Consider the following 17,675-nt stretch of genomic DNA (forward strand, 5'->3'; position numbering starts at 1 on the left):
ACCCCAGTAATATGATCCATTCCTTGTTATCTGAGATAACTAGGTGCTTGTTCTATGCTTAATTCTACATATGCATTTCCAAATCTGAAATAATCCACTTCTTCCAAAGTGCTCTGGTTTCTTTTAGTTGGAAACGGTGTATAGAAACCAAAATTTGGCTGTGCTCACTGCAACTGGGATAGTAATTTTTTTCTAAGACTTTCTCTGAACAGAGCTATGAAATGCCTTTTTATTACATATCAACTATATAATGAGTTCATACAAATGCAGTTCAAACTGAGGACCACAGCAATTTTACATACCCTCTTTGTTCTTACATATGCATTTTCTTTCTCTCATTTTAAAATTCTTGATTCTGAACAACATCAATATAATTTCTCATTTGCTTTATTCCATAGTACAGTCAAATCTCAAAATAGCAACACTACTAACATCAGTATAATTCTGAAAATTAGTTTAAATATTAACTATCTCAATTAAATATAAAACTATTTTAAATAATTTAAAAAGTAATTTTGGTTTAATTAATTTTAAGTTGATCAGTTTAATAATTTAATTAAATTTACTATTTAAATATTTAAATCATTAATACATATTTTAAATATTTAAATTTTTTGTAGTTTTTTTCTTACACTTTCCACTAGACACATGTTGTCCAATTACTGTGTTTTGAAGTTATTTGAAACAGTTCTTTGCTACATAGTTTTGCCACCAATTCAATCATAGTTAGGTTCACTTCATTGATTTTAATTATTATTTACAGTAACATAAAATATTTAAATATCTGAAAAATGTTATAATCAGAGAAGTCTAGCTTCTTTCTTGCTGTTTCCATTCTATTCCCTGCTCCCAAATATAAATGGCCTTTTAAAAAAAAGTTTGTATGGCATACTATTCAATTTTTTAATGTAAGAAAATAGACATATGTATTCCTATCTCCCTTTCTTATAATTTGATAACATGCAATTTTCCACTTTGCCTTGTTAAATGCTCTTTATTTTGAAATAATTATAGAGTCACAAGAAGTTACAAAAGTAGGAGTCCCTTGTATCTGTCACCTATCTTCTTCGAACAGTGGTATATTATATAACTATGGTACAATATTAAAACCAAGAAATTGATATTGGTACATTACTGTTAACTAGACTACAGAACTAATATAGTTTTTACTTACATTCATCTGTATGTGCATATCTCTGTGTGTGTGTGTGTGTGTGTAGTTCTATGCAGTTGTATAGATTTGTGTAATTACCACCAAAATCAAGATATAGAATAGTTCTATTTCCACAAAAACTACTTCATACTGTCTCTTCATTATATATTTGCATCCACCCCCATTTCATCCCCAAATCCACTTCTGGCAGTAACTAATACGATGTTATCTTTATAGTTTTATAATTTCAAGGATATTATGGAACATAAACATGTATCCAAGAGATTGCTCTATAATAGTACGTGAAGCTATTTTTCACTCCCTTTCATAGCTGAATGGTGCTTCACTGTGAATGCAGCATAATTTATTCAACCAGTCTCCTAATAACAGATATTTAGGTTGTTTCTAAGCTTTTGGTATTATAAATTTTGTATCAATATACAAAATTTTTTGTGTGCATATATTGTTTAATATTTTTGCCAATTCTTCTCTAGCAATATCAGTGAGTTCTGCATCTTTGGGTAAATTAAAATGTAATTCTGTGACGTACAAGAAGTTCTTCTCCGTTGTGGAGTTGTATCATTTTGCATTGTCATAAGCAATATATGAAATGTCTGTTCTCACAGCATCATCCAAAGATTATGTTGTGCCTACTTTCTCTCAGGGAGAACTACCATATTTATATTAACTCTCCAAGAACAAACATGGTGCATTTTTGCATTTGTTTAAACATTTTGTTTCCTATTAAATAAGATATTGGGCTGGGCCAGTGGCTCATGCCTGCAATCCCAGCACTTTGGAAGGCTAAAGTTGGAAAATCACTTGAGCCCAAGAGTTTGAGGCAAGCCTGGGCAACATAGGGAGACCCCATGTCTACAAACCCTTTTTTTGAAAAAATAGCCAGGCATGGTGGCACATGCCTGTTCTCCTGGCTACTTGGGAGTCTGCGGTGGTAGGATCGCTTGAGTACAGGAAGTCAAGGCTGCAGTAAGGTATGCCACTGCATGTCAGCCTGGGTGACAGAGCAAGACCCTGTCTCAAAAAAAAAAAAAAAAGATGTTAGCTTTTAATATTCATATTAATATATAGCTATTAATTTTCTAATTTATTCAATATTTTTATACCAAATTTATAGTGACTCTCTTGCAAATGTCTTTTCTTTACCTACACAATTAGTGATAAGATTCTCTCTTTAGGCTGATAAATATCATGTGTTGTATTAATGAACTTTATTATAATGAATGACTTTACATCTAGGAATAAATACTACTTTGCTGTGATTTATACTCTGTAATGTGCTGTTAGATCCTGTATACTTACATTTTTTTATGATTTTGACATTGATATTCATGAGTGAAACTGAGCTTTAGTTTTTAATGTAACTTTTGTCAGATTTTGAAATTCATGTTATATGCACTCAGCTCAATGTAGTTGAGATTTTCCTTTCTTATAATGCTCTGTAACAGTGTAAGTAGTAAGGTGATGATCTGATTGGTAAAGCTTTATAAAATTTTTCTGTGAACCTGAAACTGCTGGGTTTTGTTGTTTTCGTTTGTTTGTTTGTTTGTTCTTTTAATGCAGGGGCTATTTTACTATTTTCTATATTGTTTTTCTAACTGAATTGCCTTGTCTAGATTTTCTGCCTCAAATTGGGATAATATTGGCAAGTTATTTTCTATAACATTTTTCATTTCGTTCAGTTTTTTAAATTTATTCATATTATAATTTTTATATTTATCTCATTTGATGGTCATTCCCTCCACCTTAAAATATCTTTGTCATATATTTGCATTTTATCAATTTTATCTTGCTTGGGTTAGCTAATTTTTTTTTTTTTTTTTGAGATAGAGTTTTGTTTTTGTTGCCCAGGCTGGAGTGCAATGGCACAATCTCAGCTCACTGCAACCTCCACCTCCTGGGTTCAAGCGATTCTCCTGCCTCAGCCTCCCGAGTAGCTGGGATTACAGACACCTGCTACCGTGCCTAGCTAATTTTTGTATTTTTAGTAGAGATGGTGTTTCACTATATGGGCCAGGCTGGTCTCGAACTCCTGACCTCAGTCCATCCACCTGTCTCGGCATCCCAAAGTATTGGAGATAAAGATAAGGAAAATGGAGGAATCAAAGATGGCTCCAAAATTCCAAGCCAGGGAGGGAACTTGGAAGAATGATAGTATTATTTAGCAAAATGGAGACATCAAGTGTGGCAACCTTTATTATCTCGTTTGTTGTTGTTGTTGTTGTTGTTTTGAGATGGAGTTTTGCTCTTGTTGCCCAGGCTGAAGTGCAATGGCGCGATCTCGGCTCCTGCCCCTGCCCAGGTTCAAGTGATTCTCCTGCCTCAGCCTCCCGAGTAGCTGGGATTACAGACAGGCGCCCCCACGCCTGGCTGATTTTGTGTTTTTAGTAGGGATGCAGTTTCTCCATGTTTGCCGGGCTGGTCTCAAACTCCCAGCCTCAGGTGATCCGCCTGCCTCGGCCTCCCAAAGTGCTGGGATTACAGGTGTGAGCCACGGCATATCTCAGTTTTATATATAAAGTAAGGGAGATAAAGGAAATCTGATATTGCTAAGTATTCTCGATAAAAATTGATTAATAGGAACAAACAGAAGAAAACTATGCACGGATCTCTCTTAATTTTAAGCATTGTATGAGGTCAGTAAATGAAAGAATATATAGTATACAATTCATTCCTTTATCTTCTTTCAGTTTTACTTCTTTTTTCTGCTCCTTGAATGTCAGTGCTTCCTAATGATAAATCTGTCGTGGGTAACTTCATGCATACTGGAGAAGTATCATCCACATCAAGCCTAGTCAAATTCAACTCTACGTATCTGTTAAGAGGGCAGAGGGGGATCAGAGAGAGAAAGCGAGAAGAGAGAAAAACAAAGGCAAAAGGAGATAATAAATAAAAGGTGAGGAAATTGTATTCCATGGGTGAGTGGTAAGCATAGCCCCAGAGAAAATTCAAGAAAAGAAATGGAAATCCTTTGTCCACAGTCAAGCTCTCCCACACCTCTTCAGAATGAGCATCTCCCCAGGCAGATGACAATTTTAGCTTTCAAATAAGGGTATTTGCTTAGACTACATGATTTCTAAATACAAACCAATGACTTCTTCTGATGTTCAGCCAGAAGAATATTGATATTCTCCAGTCTTGGAGGTTTTAAGTCCTCCATATTGGACTTACTAAGAGACAATTCTGTATTGTACTTGATTGGCCACCTAAGGAAATGTTTCAAAGACTAAATTTTACAGACTTTTAACACCTAACTTCCTTGTAAGATATTTACCTACCGTATATGCATCATATTCTTTTGCCCTCTTTCTTCCTTCTTCTCTTCCTCCTTCCTTTCTCTCACACCCATCTCTCATACCCATCATTTACTCCCAGGACTTCAAATATCAAAATGATCAAATATCAAAATATCAGGACTTCAAATATCAAAAGAAATGAGAGAAAGATCATCTCTCTCACACCCATCATTTACTCCCAGGGCTTCAAATACCAAAAACTATATGATATCACCTTCCACAGATACTCTTATTTATTTAAATAATTTAACTTAAAAATCATTCTCACTAAATTTAGCCTGGATTTGAACACATTGCTTCTTTATGTCTTTAAGGTATTGAAGGATTTTTTTTATTTTTTATTTATTTGTTTTTTTGAGATGGAGTCTCACTCTGTCACCTATCACCTAGGCTGGAGTGGCACAATCTCGGCTCACTGCAACCTCTACCTCTCAGGTTCAAACGATTCTCATGCCTCAGCCTCCTGAGTAGGGATTACAGACATGCATCACCATGCCTGGCTAATTTTTATATTTTTGGTAGAGACGGGGTTTCACCATGTTGGTCAGGCTAGTCTCGAACTCCTGACCCCGTGAACCACCCGCCTTGGCCTCCCAAAGTCCTGGGATTACAGGCGTGAGCCACCGCGCCCAGCCAGTATTGAAGGATTTTAGGAAAGGCTTTGACCAAATGTTTATGTGCACATCATAAGACATAAGCATGATCTACTTAAAGCTATTTCAATTTCCTCATTCATTTTTCTAGACTAGTTATAGAGACCATATATTCACTGTATATTCACTTATTTGTATGACCAAATTATCGTCAATATGCTTCTCTGTATAATTTTTTCTTTCTTTCCAATTCTCTCATCTCTGTATTTGGTATTGGGAAACAAATGAATTGAACATATTCTAGTTTTCCTTTTATTTACTTTTAAAGTAAATAAAATTTTAATTTTCCTTTTATTTACTTTTAAAGTAATAGCATTTTGACATTTCCATTTCCTAGTGTGCCCTCCTGGATTTTATGGCTTGAATTATGCTCACATCTATGACTGCAAAAAATGGAGCTAGTTGTGATGCAGCAAGGGAACAGTGCATTTGCCCAGCAGGTGTCCACAGCAACCGATGTGAAGAAGGTATTGCCAGAGCATTTTTAAGGAAATAAATGTGAGAATTCTGTGTAACTGTGAGATCTTCTCATCTGGTCACAAACGTGTAATGAAACTGAAAATACGCAACAATTACTTAACCATTCAACTTGCACATTAAAGTGGTAGGAATTCACTCAATGGCCAATATAATGAGTCCTTCTGATTTTGTGGCCGATTGGTCAAAATTTTAGTTTTCTTTATATAAAGTTGTGAGATATTTCAAAACACCACTAAAAATGATAGTCTTTGATGGACAAGGATTCTACCTCTGAATGAGAATAAATATTTCATTAAATGCTTTTAACAAATGTGACCTATGTATTGGGTTCAATGGCATTGAAAGAGATACAAGGAATTTATGAAAATATTTAAAGATGTGAATTAGGCATTTACCACTAGAAAGTAATCATAGCCATGAGTGGAGATAAAGATGTAAAGGTGAGAATTTGGGCTACTCAGTTTGAAATAAAATATTATAAAGCCCTAAAAGCCACAAACTCAGTAAACAACACAAAGTCCTGTTTTGGCCTATATTATGTACAGTCTTGTGCATATAGTTACAACAATCACGACTATTATAATTATAGTATGATGATAATGGTAGTCAAAGTTATTGTCTGTGGCCTTTAAAAAGGATCTGTATATTAGTCTCATACTACGTTCCCAGATGTCACTATAAAGAAAAATATCAATATTTTTCTGGCTGCAGTGGCACAATCATAAATAAGACATAAAGAAGCAATGTGTTCAAATCCAGGCTAAATTTAGTGAGAATGATTTTTAAATTAAATTATGTAAATAAATAAGAGGGTATCTGTGGAAGGTGATATCATATAGTTTTTTATATTTGAATCCTGGGAGTAAATGACAAACATGGGTCTGAGACCAAGGAAGGAGGAAGAGAAGAAGGAAGAAAGAGTGTGAAAGAATATGATGCATATATGGTAGGTAAATATCTTACAAGGAAGTTAGGTTTTAAAGTCTAAAATTTAATCTTTGAAACATTTCCTTAGGTGGCCAATCAAGTGTAATACAGAATTGTCTCTTAGTAAGTCCAATACGGAGGACTTAAACCTCTTGGAGATTTTACCTCCAAGACTGGAGAAGATCAATATTTTTCTGGCTGCACATCAGAAGAAGTCATTGGTTATAAATTAAAATCAGATTCTGGAGTACTCAGGAGAGATACTGACTCACAAATCTTTTTGTACATCCTTCATTATTCATGTATTATTTAGTGATTCAATAAAATGTCACCCATTATGTATCTGTGGTAGCAATAAGATAACAAATTCTAACCTGACTCTGGTATACTACCACATGACAAGTAGCAGGCCCTGTGTTAAATTCTGGAAATATAGTGGAAAACATAGAGTTTATTGTCTTCTAGAGAAATGAATAATAAAAACACTTTAAGGGGAAATATTAAAGGTAAAACAATAGGCTTGTAGACTTGGTTCCCTTCCTAAAGCTCCTACCTTCAAAAATTTTATTTGCATTCTAAAGATATATACTAGTGTTAAAGTAAATCAACTTTAAGACTTGCAAGTCAAATCAGTTATAGAATGGACCTTCATTCTGACATTCCAAAACGTTTCTCTCTTCTTTTTACCAGCAAATTCCAGTATCATCCCACTTTACTATTTGGAACTCAATCTTGAGAAAATTTTATATCTAATTTTAATTAAGATGCATTAATGAAAGTGCAAGGTGTTAATTTTTCATCATTTCTCCTTTTTTGGTCAGTGTTCACCTGCCATGTTTGGAGATGATTGCCATCAACTTTGTGACTGTGAAGGAGAAAACTTCTGCCACCCAAAAACTGAAAAATGCCTCTGCCCCCCTGGGAGAACTGAGTCAGATGTGATGCTGGTAAGACCCAAAGCACCTAAGGACTCCCCCCTGACCCATGGTTATAAGATATCTGTAGACATTTTCCTACTAGAAGTGGTACTCTATTAAAGAGCATTGCCCAGAATTGCTTGATACTTTGCCCTTAGTATGATGAGCAGGATTTGTAACTGTTACATCACAGGCAGCTCAAACAACACTATAGCTGTCGGAGGACACGTGGTAACATGGTAAGTATTTAAAGGGACACAGTTAAATGCCCCATCACAAAGGCGATTCATAGAAATCACTAGAATTAAGGCAATTAAGGTGTGGTCCCTCCAGATGGTATTCTTTGGACCTAAGCTTCAGGCTACTCTTTGGGAATTGAAATGCATATTTCATTTTTCTTTTGACTCAGAGAAAGAATGACCTAAAATATAAAGTTCTAATTCTTCAGGGACTGTCTTAAGAAGAAGAAAGAGTAGATTGAGTAATTTTGAACTAATCACTTGCTACTAGATTTAATGGATGATTATCAGACGAAAAGTTTTATATAATTCACAATAGACCTGAAGGACTGACCCTGCCACAGATATTTCCCAAAATAGAGGGTTTAATCTCAGAATTTACTTTTCTCATCTGCAAAAGAGAAGAGTTGAAGCTTCATTTCTAAAAGAAGGGTTATTTCTAAATAAAGTCATGGCCTACACAGATGCCCTACAAGGTCTTTTATTTTCATTTTTATTTTCAATTAAGCACAGGTCATCTGTGATATTAAGTGTGAACAGCTGTGTCTATGCAGGCACCATAAAGATAAAAGACCTCATTTTAACCTGAACTCTGGTAAAGGAGCTATTAAACAGCCATAATATTAATTCATAAAAGAATATAACAACTTTTTATTGGATTATTTTTCCCCCATTGGTAAATTAACATTTGCAGACATTCAGACAGATGTCTTAAATATACATCATTATTAACATGAAAATGTGGTATTTTTATAAATTAAAATCAGATTCTGGAGTGCTCAGGAGAGAGCCTGACTCACAACTTTTTCTAGTAAGAACACTCAATCTTGCCACCAAACTAAGTAATCCTCCCACACGCTGGGCAGAAGTATCTGGGTTGAACTTCATTTAAAATGATACAGGATTTTTTTAATTTTTCACAAAGTTTCATGGTTTAAAGATTTAGAGCAGCATTTCCATTGCCTCCAAAGCTTCTTCCTAAAGGAACCTGTTTCTGCTTCATTTAGGAAGGGATTGAATTACTGTTTGCTGATGTTGAACCCTTGTGAAAATAATTAATTTCAAAATTGGTTTATGTTTCTATTTAGCTTATATTTCTAATCTAATTAATTAATTAAGGCAAGAGAGCTAGGCCACATCTTAACCTACGTTCATAATGCAAAAGAATAAAAAAATTACATCCAGCTGCTCATCTCTAACCCAGCACAAAGGATAGTGAGTCAATAAAGAAGTTTTAAACAAAATTTGCCCAAAGTTTCAGAATTTGCCCCAGGGACTATATCTTCATATTTACTGACATTTCCCAAATTCTCACTTTCCTGCTTTTTACTTTTTTATTAGGGCTTTCTTCTGCATATGCTTAACACCTTGTATCCACTCATATAGTAGTGTAAAATGGGGAAAAAGCACTAGGTAGGAATTCTAAAACCCAGCTCTGCTGTTTATCAGAGATATATTGTAGTAATTGAGATCTTTTAAGCCATACCAAACCTCAGTTTATTTCTCTGTAGAATGTGAGAGCTTAACTAACTGCCTTGCCCACCTCACAGGTGTTAGAACCAACAGAGATAATGTATTAGAGACACACTTTGTAAACTCCACAAGGATAGGTGACTATTAGGATTGAACAGTTGAGTTTCTCTGATCCTTGAACATTGATAAACTGAGTTTCTTCCCAGTCCTGCCTGACCGAGTGGGAAATATGAATCTATTTTCTGTTTCCATGAGCTGGGCAGGGCTTTCTCCTTATCCTCATAATTCTTCAGAAATAGAACTTGTTAATTCTCTGATGGAAATTAGGCTAAGAGCAAACACCCAGGCTGGGCCTTTTCGGTCAACATTTGGTTGTTTTAATAAAGCTAACACTTTCTATAATCTTCCATCATTTCTCTTTCAGTTGCAAGCACAATGCAATTCAATTTAAAGATAGAGTCCTGTAGGACATAGATCAGGGGATCTATGGACCTTCTGACATATTTTAAGAAATGAAACAGTTGAAATTAAAGCCATTTTATTTTCAATAACATAAGTACAAATAATTGTGTTTTCATCCTAAAGGTAAGTCTCCTGTATTGGGCATTCAGCGTGAGTGTTGCCTTTTTCTGACCTCAAGACAACTAGCCAACTTTCCCTGTGTCCTTCACAGTGCAACCACTAAAGCTCTACTGAATACTCTGATTCTGAGAAGGCACCTTAAAAATGTAAGTAGCTGTCCTGACTTCTCTTTTCAGTGTTACCACTAATTTCCTTGACACTCCCAGCCTTCTCCTGTTTTCCATCGGCGTTCTTACTTTTATCACATAGCATTCTAGCATGGGAAGATACCCCATGGTAAAAAAGAATACTTTACAAACGTATAATTATCTTATTGAATGCCAAGAAGTAATAGTAAGAACACAGTGTGTTTTTGAAAGCATATCTGAATTGCTTTTATTTTTATTTTCTCCCTCATAGAATGCAGGCCGGGCCTGTATGGACCAAACTGTGCTCTCAAGTGTTAGTGTGGTCACGTAGCTCACTGCAGCCCTCTCAGTGGGAGCTGCACTTGCGTTTTTAAGACAATGGACCCAACCTATGAGGAAAGTGGTTCAGATGATCCTCAATATCCAAATACTAACAACTTTTCAGTTGGTGAATAGAATTTTGCAGACTTTCATCCATGGTTTATTATTTTAACTTTAACAGAGAAATGTACTTACTCAGCCCATCCCGACCTGTTGTGGGGTAAATACCAGAATGTCTCAACTTTGTCATCTCCAAGCACAAGTCTCAGTCTCTAGCCTAGCCTTCCCAACGGTTTTTTGCTGAATAATATACCCAATAATAAGAGAATGTTATTTCAGGATCCCAATCAGTAATGTTTGGACTAATAAGTGGACCTTTTTTATATGCACAGGAGGTATTTAAATTTGGACGTAAGTACTGCTTTTCAGTTCAGGTTGGACTACACTGAAATATTCACACCTATTCATTGAAGACTTCAGTGGCCATTAAATAGCTGGATCCTCTTTAGAAATGTCTAGAATTTCATCTATTTATTCTCAGTATCCTTCTTCATAACAAACTCTGCTCGGGATTGCTCATGTATTGTGTTTCAAACATGACTTTGGTGTGGGAGACTATAAAGACTTTAGCCACATAATGACATGCACTTTTATGGTGAAACATCAAAATGTTTAGTGTGTTTTCTCCGTCACTGGCCAGCAGACAGGAAAAATGTGGGTAGCAGTGACCGAGGCCAGGGCTTAGCCTACTCAGGGGGACACAAATTTCCTATAAATCAAGATCTACTTGTAATCCAGCTTTTAATTCACAGTGGTAATCTTGATTCAAATTGTTTATCATTTAGGACAACTATATAGCCATTTATGAGCCTAAGGTGAGTGCTGTGATAAGCCAAGAAAGAGAGCAATAAATACTATTTTATTTTTGCTCTCAAGTAGTTTATAAGCACTTAAATTTTTCAGACTACTGGTTAATTCACATCAGCAAACAAAACTTTCTTGATTGGAAATGTTGTTTCCCATGTTACCCATGCTTTATTGGGATAAAAATAGAGAATATTACAATTATGTGACTGAAAATTTGATTTATACGATATGTATGGATGGCTTTTAAATCAAAACAGATTTAGGATAGTATTGACTGAAGGATTTATAAAAATACTTTTATCAATTCAGTACAGTTTCTCATCTTAACGATTATCTTTCTAAATCTCATCACTTTTAGCAGAGCTGAGATATAGCTACCTATAATGACAAGCCATGCCAAATTTAATGTTATTAAATGATATAAGGGAGTTAATGAAATCACTTTCCAAAAAAAAATTTGTACTTTTTATTTTATTTTTATTTATTTATTTATATTTATTTATTTTGAGACGGAGTCTCATTCTGTCGCCCAGGCTGGAGTGCAATGGCGCAATCTCGGCTCACTGCAAGCTCCGCCTCCTGGGTTAACGCCATTCTCCGACCTCAGCCTCCCGAGTAGCTGGGACTGTAGGCGCCCCCCACCATACCTGCCTAATTTTTTGTATTTTTAGTAGAGATGGAGTTTCACTGTGTTAGCCAGGATGGTCTCAATCTCCTGACCTCGTGATCCACCCACCTCGGCCTCCCAAAGTACTGGGATTACAGGCGTGAGCCACCGTGCCCGGCGTATACTTTTTATTTTTCTAGGGATAGAGTCTCCCTTTGTTGCGCAGACTTGGGTGCAGTGGCATGATCATAGCTCACTGCAGCCTCAGACTCTTAGGCGCAAGGAATCCTCCCACCTCAGCCCCCCATGAGTAGCTGGAACTACAGACATGCACCATCATGTCATCTGATTTTTAGAAATTTGTAGAAACGAAGGTCTCACTATGTCACCCAGGCTGGCCTTGAACTCCAGGCCTAAAATTATCCTCCTGCCTCAACCATCCAACGCACTGAGATTACACATGTGAGCCACCACTCCTGGCTTCTCCAAGAGATTATAAATTTAGTTAGTCTTAAATGAGATTAAATAAATTACCTTTATCCCCCCAGTATTTGGACTTAAAGATTTACATTTCAGTGCATTTTAACCATTTTAAATCAGTCATTAATAATCTGTTATTTCAAATCAGCTGAAAACTATTCTTTATTCTGAACGTTTGCCCATTTTCTTTACCTGCTATTTGTCCAGTTTCTCTCAACTATCACCATCTAACCTTCAGAGAGAATAAGGTAAATAAAAGCAGCATTCTCTCTTGGGCTGCCAGCCCCCTCTGGATTTTCTTTATTTCATGACTCTTAAAATTGTGACTACAAACAGGGAAAAGAGAAAGAAATCAGGCTTTTCTTCCTTACTAGAGACTGTATTTCTATTCAGGCAGATGAGAAAAATCTAGATTTGATAGGAAGAAAAATAAGGGATTTATTTTGGCTGTTCTTTTTGATTTTATATTACTTTTTATAAGTGAGAAACCATATGTAAAATGTTAAACAAGGTTCTTGGCAAATGGCAGATGTTTCATATATTATCTCCTTTCATCCCCTTTCCAGCCAACACTAAAGCAAATTGTGGGACCGGGAAAGCAAAGTCAGAGCATGAACCTGTATTTGTGCCATCCCAGGACCCTTTAGACAAATTGAATATTCATTCTTATACCAGTCAGCATGAACAAGTGCAATTTACTGTAGCCCCTTTTCTTTATAAAAATTTTTATAAGTTGTCTTTCATATTAAAAAATGAAAATGAGAAAATGTTTACATTGTAGAATATTTCCATTGTACTTTTGGTTTTCTTGAAAAATATTGGTAAGCAATGCAGAGTGATCCCTCCTAAAAATACCTCAGTTCTTCTGCTTGAGAACACTAGCAGATGTCCTTAAAATTATTGTAAGAAATATTTCATGCATGAACCAACATATAATAAACATTCATATTAAATAATTCTACAGCTGGAAAATTATGAAATATAATTTCCTTGAAAACTTATGTAATATAATTTAAAATTTTATTTTTTATAACTGCCACATTAAAACTGCTTCAAATTAAGAAAATAGTGTACAAAGACCTCACCTTTTTAAACAAATAAATAAAGGATACTGTTCACTTTGGCACTACATGAGGCTTTGCCTGAGGTTTTTACATGTGAACCACTATTCAGGTACAGTGAAGTAGGATTTGGCTACCAAGAAATAATTTGCACAAAATGTTAAAGGATCCAACTATTAAGTGAAGTATAATCTAATAGGCATGTCCTCTTTAAGCTAAAGTTTAATGTAAAATTGGAATCCTTGTCATTGGATACAAATATTTTATATATTTCTCCTCTACTTTTTCTGCCTGTTTAATCTGTCCTTAAATGTAAAAATGCTGATCCCCAGAGGAAATGTATCCACTCATAATATTTAACTGACCTAGAAAGGTGCATGTGCTATGATGTTTCAACCTCCTTCATTTGATATACAAGATCAGAGTGGGGATTATCATGCTTTTCTGCAATAATATAGCTCAAGTTTAAAGAAAAGTGAGCAGATGTATGGAAGTATGCTGGCTAATTTGGAGTCTCAATTCAACCTGCCTGGGATAAACCATTTCAGTATAACACCTAACTTTCCCCTACTCTTTCTAACTTCTACATTCGTTTATTGAGTTTTCCAGATAAGACAGCTACTTGACACAGGTTAAATTATTTTTCGAGAACTTGGAAATCATTCCAAGAGTTAGTGGCAAGAATGGCATTTCCTTTGTTAGAAATAGCAAAGAGTGTTTGGCCTCTCCTGGGCCTCTTTCACCTTGGTTTCTCTAGGACCTGGTAATACAGATGTAGCAAGAATTTAAAAGAGCATTTGATGAAGTGAACAAATAATAGCAACTGTCTACACTCTAGGAGTTATGTATGCGATTCAGTTGAAATAACTTTTCTTGAGTCTGTAACAGAAAAAAAAATCAAAGTAGCTGAGCTTTTAAAATAGATTTAAAAGACATTTCAAAGCTTTGTCTCTTTTAGCTAATTATGTAAAAGCTATGTTCTACTTTTCCTGCTTATATTTTACTTTTTCTAAATAAAAAAACTTAAATAAAAATAAAGTCTAAGATATGCATTTAAAAGTGATAGATGCCTCTTTTATATTCCTCCAAATATTTACAGACTTCTATCTCTAAATCTTATATCAGGATTACATGAAACATCATTTAATAATTCTTCATTTTGATGTTTGTGTGCAAACAGCTCTAATTTTGAAGAATATTAATTAATTCAAATAACATATATTAACAAATTAGGTGTTTTTCTTCCAACAGAAGTCTTAAAAATATATAAAATGTTTTAATATTAATGCCTCCACTTTAAAAAGTTATAAGAAAATGTATTCAATGTAATTTCTTTGCCCAGACTTCATGAGAAAAATTCAGCAATAGTTCAACAGACAAAACGATTCAGAATTGGATGTTTAGTGCTTAAGTGTTGATAATATTGGTCTCTTGAAACATGGAGTATTTGCTTGTGAATAAAATTCCATATGTGAGATTTGGATGAATTTGGATGAGAGCATTCAACATGTGTTTGATGAACAGTGGAACCCATGACAGATTAGATATCTAAATGGTCAAGTGGTAATATTTGAAATAGTTTATTAATTGAAAAATGCTTTCATTCGTGTCAATTTTCAACCATTGCTTACAAAGAAATTTTCTGCATTTTAACTCTATCTTGAATTCACTAAATAATTTTAAAATCTGTAGTGCCTACTACACTAGGTACTGTTTTCGGCATGAAAAAAGTAGTAGTGAACAAGATGGATGTGTTCTCTGCCCTCATAAACTTGCAGTCAAGAGATTATGATAGCCAACAAGAGCAACGTTTTTAAATATTTCTAGCTGTGCAGTCAGTTTTATAGTTCATCAATCCTTTTATAGTTCATTAATCCTTTCCTAAGTGTATTTCTCACAAATTTGTTAATTCTCCTATGTTAATGCACACTTCGATAAATCAAATATATTTTACCTAACCTTAAATTCATGTAGCAGGTTTTGCTCTTAGTGCTGTGATAAGAATTAAATTAAAAAAAAAAAAAAAACTCCTGAAATACCATTTCACATTTATAGAAAGAAGTATGATTCTTTGCAATGTAAAAGGAAAGTTCACTCTCAGAGCTGTTGTTGAAGCCCTACTGTTATGAGGATTTACGTAGTGGAAGTAGAGAAAAAGAAGAGAATATTCCCTGTGTTCTGACAACTGTTTCATCCTTTTCAGCATCCATGATACCTTCTCTTTTAACAGAGGTGAATGTTTCCTAATGATAGAGGAGGGTTTTTAGGCATTTTTTTGAAATCTGATTTTATTACTAGGCAAGTAATTCTGACAAACATTAACAAAATCTTGCCATTTTAGTGGGGTTTCAAAACAAGATTAGATTTTTAAAAATTAAGGTAAAATGAACATAACATAAAAGATACCATCTTAACCATTTTTAAGTGTACAGTTCAGTGACATTAAGTGCATTACATTGTTGTGCTATATTCACCAAGGGTTATTTCTTTTAATGTAGGAAGAACTTCTTGATGACATTTGAGTAACATGCAGGGTCCTCAGGCTCAAGTTACTGGTCTACCTGAATAATATAAGTTGTGTACTGCCTGCACTCCTGAAATTTTTCACATTCTTTAAAAATTTAATTATTTGAAAATATACTTTCTATACATTTATTTTCATTTACTAGGCATTTTTGCAACAAAGACATGCTGCACATTTAAGTAGAGTTATACTTTTACTGGAGACAAGAAGAACAGTCATTTTTACTAAGCGTATCATGGTTGCAGCTCACAACTTTATCATGTTTCTGAATATGCTAAAACATAAAACATCAGTACGTTCATTGTGCTCTATGAAATAAAAATTGAACTCATAATTCTATTTTGAACAACCCTCATGCATTTCCCAGATTTTTGCCTTTTTCCTGCTCCCTGGGCTCCACTCTGGCCTAAGTCAGTCATGATACCAAGGCCTTGAGGTCTTGAGCAGTGTTTCCTGATGAGTATTTGATAGAGTTACAAATTTACAAATTAATAGTATTTAGTAAAGTAGAACCGGGGGAAGGGGGTAGAATTGGTTGGATTTTATACTTGGTAACACCATAACTAGGAAACTCTGGATTAAATAGAACTAAGTAGTACACTTTATTGCAGTACTTGTTGGGAACCCAATATGTTGTGATGTGTGAATTTCTAGGAGGAAGATCAAGAGTACATAAAGAATTTCAAATTGTTTAACTAGGAGTTCCTTTTTGTGAGGAATGTTTTGGAAAAACTAGTGTCTCAAGGAAAAGTTTTTGTGAAAAACAGAGATAAGTATCTACTTAAGTGAGCACTCAGAAGCATCCTTGGTCTGGATGCCCTGACACACATTTTCATGGTGTTTTTAGTCATTGCCTGAGAGATTTCTAAGCAAGGCCTATATTACTTTATACTTTCCCATGAATCCTCTGTGAGCCAGTACACATTTTTCAAAAGGGCCTTTGAAAATACAAATCAAAATGTTGATGAAGCTTTTGGAGAAATTTGCCTTTCTTGCCTGTCCAATTAATATCAGAAATTAATTTTTAAAACATTAAGGACAATTAGGAAGATGTAAAATACATTGTGTTCTTTTAAAATTGAATTTTATAAAAGTTACATAAGAATAAGTGTTAAAATATAAAAGACCAAAATTTTGCTAACATCTGGGCATTTTATAGAAGTTTTACATACCCTATTTTGAATAACCCGTGGGGTTTATTTAAATGCATCGAAATTCCAGAGAGAGAATGTCAAGTAGCACATTGCATTAAATCCGTTTTGAGAATCACTGAGTGGTGGCTGGCATGCCATGATTGAAGTGTGAGGATTCTAATAATGCTAGAGTTAAGTATTTTTAGCTACTGAATTTGATATTATTTATTAAATAAAATATTGAACATGAATTATCCCACAGCTCTCCACAAACATACACATACACATAGACCTATCTATGATTTTGGGAGTTTCTTTTAGGATTATATATTTAAGACATCTTCTGTTAAAATGACATTAAAATTTCAAATTTTTACAAATAGATGTATACGCTTTAGTAATGAGAAAAATCTTTCTCACTTATAGATACCTGCAATTCAACATGATTTTTATAGACATCCATTTAAATTTAAAAATTAATAAAATGAGGAAATAAACCTCAATTTGTCAGGCTAAAATACAAACTCTATTCATACTTTGAAATACTTATCCTCGCTATATTATGTGTTGGATAACCAAAGAAAACAAAGGGGCAACAATTATGGAGCAGAGAATCTTATATGCTTGCAATCACAAAAGTGCAGAATTTAAAGGGACTTTAAAACTTCCCCGGTCCTTTTGGTTCATAAGCAAGAAAACTGAGACTACTCAGAGAATTCAATCCTATAGTGAAAAAAATCACAGCACCAAGACGTTCTCATCTCTTCTCTCTGTTTTCTCATGTCTCTCATCTTATGTCTTTTGATTATTTCCTTT

At 34.4% G+C, this 17,675-nt stretch overlaps 1 long non-coding RNA gene across 1 annotated transcript in view; it reads left to right on the top strand.

Annotated features, from left to right (window-relative positions):
* Nucleotides 1-596: 596 nt before the first annotated feature.
* The window catches only part of LOC141409771 (uncharacterized), a 71,982-nt gene continuing 54,903 nt past the window's right edge, over nucleotides 597-17,675 (top strand). The window contains exons 1-4 of the long non-coding RNA XR_012431816.1: nucleotides 597-4,067; nucleotides 5,458-5,587; nucleotides 7,349-7,474; nucleotides 9,742-9,884. This is a non-coding gene — a long non-coding RNA (uncharacterized lncRNA). The remainder of the gene's footprint in view (nucleotides 4,068-5,457; nucleotides 5,588-7,348; nucleotides 7,475-9,741; nucleotides 9,885-17,675) is intronic.

Source organism: Macaca fascicularis, chromosome 2 (assembly GCF_037993035.2).
Source record: "Macaca fascicularis isolate 582-1 chromosome 2, T2T-MFA8v1.1".
Classification (NCBI taxonomy): domain Eukaryota; kingdom Metazoa; phylum Chordata; class Mammalia; order Primates; family Cercopithecidae; genus Macaca; species Macaca fascicularis.